Below are 3,017 nucleotides of genomic sequence, written 5' to 3'. Positions count from 1 at the left end.
TTAATACCAGGTCCTTGGCTGGATTCATTGGCTCCCTGTTTTGTAGACAGATATCCTGTATTATTCTGCATTTTATTCATCCAGTGCATAATATAAAATAATCTTATAAATTATGTGTCCTGTATGAAATATGTTTCCTTGTAAATCCTGAATACACCATAAAGTATAACTTTAATACTCAGCTATAAAAGATACCTGAAGTAAAAATGAGGGTTCTGAAAGGAAAAAGTTAGATTCTGTGCATTGAGATGGAGATATTTTTGATTGCCCTGATGAGTTGGAGCATACTGCACTCCTGAACTCTAGTGAGATTATCTTGCCAGCAGGAGAAATTTCCCTCCTCACAGGGCCCAAGGTATTCACACACACATGCTTGTGATGTTGACCTTCGCACTCTTACCTGAGGAAATTCAGTCTGTGTTACTAAGCATGACAATTTTGACACTCCTCAGGTCCCATACTCAACACCTAGTTAGGCCTTTAGACCTGTAACCAGGTTTGAATCCCGGAAGGCTTGTAAGCAGCAGTGGCACCGTGTGAGCCATGAGGAGGTCTACTATTTTGCCAAAGAACATCTTGTTTTCTTAACTCTTGTCAGCAGAGGCCTTATGAGCAAGTGTGGGAATGGATTTTCTGGGTATAGGACAGTGGTGACAAAAACATACATTGGGTCACACTGAGTGTGTATAGTGTGGATGTGCACCCCTAGAAAAGAGACCAAGAGATGAGCATAGTGGCATGAGCCACAAAACCAGCACTCAGGAGCCTGAGGTGAGAGGACTTCTCTGAGTTCAAGACCAGCCTGAAACCCTGCCTCAAAATGACACACAGAGAGAATAGGTGCCCTGCAGGAAGCTTTGTGTCTGAGATCACATTGATGTCCCATCACTGTGGCTCTTATGTGTTAACATAGGGCTGTATCCCTGGATTTGTGGCTGCTCTTCTGTAGAAGCAGTGGGCCATTGGCACTGTCTCTGGAGATGGTGAATCAGTCCTTCACAGGCTCAGCACAATGTGCGTCAGGAACTCAATGAGTTCCTGTAGCCCCTTCATGGAGCTGGTAGTCCCAGTACATCCAGCAGTCACGCAGAAGGTTATTCCAGGGGCTGCATGAGGAGCATCAGGGAAGCCACCAGCTGCACCAAGTCTGTACTCCTGGACTGCACCAGCTGCACCTCTCACTGGACACCTGAAAACACAGAAACATTTTAGATTTTATGGTGCTTGTTCATTGAATAAATTTGTAACACTGAAACACTTGAGGTGATAAATATTATACAAACATATGATTCGGTGTCATCTCAACTTTACTATGCATAGACATTTTTAGATGCTGGCCCATGAGCTTCTAGGGAAAAATTAAATATTGATGTACAACATTTGATTATAAAATTGGCTCAGAACACACCATAGAAAAATATTTGGCAGAAGTTTTGCTCATAGAAAAACTGATAATTATCGAAATTTCTGAATGCCTTCGTACTTAGTATCATAGCTTTTAATGAATTAAATTCTACTTGAAAAGCACAGTTTTAAGGCCCTTTACTGACAGTATTATGATTTTTCATTGTGAGTAAGTGGAAATGTGACTTGTATGTAATCCTACATCTGATGGATAATTTTTGTCTATTTGTCCAGCATATTATCTGTGAGACATGTGAGATGATGCATTTATAGGCATTCAGACAAATTTATACTGTATTTTACTAACATCTTTTACATTACATTATAAAATATTGAAAAACATATTCTTTTCTTTGATAAAAGGCTACAAAATAAAAAACACACTGTTTCAATAACAATAACGATTGCAAACTGTGTTACACTATTTTGTTACACTAGATTTCTTGCTTTTTGTGGGTTTTAGAAAATGTATCTATTATTCTGGGGTTTAGTTGGTATTTTATTTAGTTACTATTTTAAAATTTCTTTCTTTGATGTTTCTATTGTCCCATAATATCATTTTTTAAAATGTCATAACGCTAACCTAAAATAATAAAATGGTAAAATACATGTCCTTTTGTAGACTCTGTTGTGTTCTCGAGCGCGCCCTGCTGGTACTAAGCGACCCTTCACGGAAGTTTAAGACTGACTCCCAATGAGGTTTCAATTACTGTGTCAGCTGCACAGCACTACACGGACTTGTCCTTGGCTCTCAGGCTGCTCATCTGCAGATACAGCATGTTCTTGCCGTTGTCTCTGGAGATGGTGAAGCGGCCCTTCATGGAGTCCGCGTAATATGTGCTACCACCGCTACTGATTGTTGAGATCCACTACAGCCCATTCCCTGGAGCTTGGCGGAGCCAGTCTATCCCGTAATTACTTAAGGTGAATCCCGAGGCCATGCAAGAGAGTCTCAGGGACTCCCCAGGCTGCACTAAGCCTCCCCCGGACTCCACGAGCTGCACCTCTGCCTGGACACATGCAAACACGTAGACATCCTGCTTAGTGAAGTGTTGCACACATCTACTGTGTAACCTGTGCATTTCCACTGGTCCCCTTAGCATTTTTTGTTCTAAATAATTTACCCTTGAAAATTGCAAACAGGAAAACCCAGCTCAGTGCCAGCTTCATGGTGAGCCGTCAATGCTCACTCCTGAGCACTGAGTGGGAACAGCTGGGCATCAGGGCTGGGCACCTTTGCAGAACCACAGGGTCAGGGCTGGGCTGGTTTTCATCAGCACAGGGAGGCCCTATTTACATGGCCTCCTGTATATTTGGACAGTTCCATGGTGGAAGCCTCAGAGAAGGAAGGGTTCAAAGCACACGAGAGTGTTTTGAGATTTGTTTCGTAGTATTCCTAATATACAGAACACATGGTTTTTTCCTATTTGTAACCTCACATTTTTTTTATTCTAACAAATATGTAGTTAGTGGATTTGGTAACTTCACAGGATTGCAGATGTGTACATAGAGTGAGAAGGCTAACGTCTTAAGAGATGTGAGATTATAGGCTATAAATTCATCCTGTCTGTGAGGTCCTACAGATTTTTTTTCACAGAACTCAACAGCTTGCT

At 41.4% G+C, this 3,017-nt stretch overlaps 1 pseudogene; it reads right to left on the bottom strand.

The window, feature by feature from the left end:
- Positions 1 to 2,132: 2,132 nt before the first annotated feature.
- On the bottom strand, positions 2,133 to 2,574 carry LOC100730065 (immunoglobulin heavy variable 3-23-like; annotated as a pseudogene).
- Between the last annotated feature and the right edge of the window lie 443 nt (positions 2,575 to 3,017).

Source organism: Cavia porcellus, unplaced genomic scaffold, assembly GCF_034190915.1.
Source record: "Cavia porcellus strain 051 isolate PalLab524CR breed Dunkin Hartley unplaced genomic scaffold, mCavPor4.1 scaffold_8, whole genome shotgun sequence".
NCBI lineage: Eukaryota > Metazoa > Chordata > Mammalia > Rodentia > Caviidae > Cavia > Cavia porcellus.
This window is presented reverse-complemented; position numbering and strand designations above follow the sequence as displayed.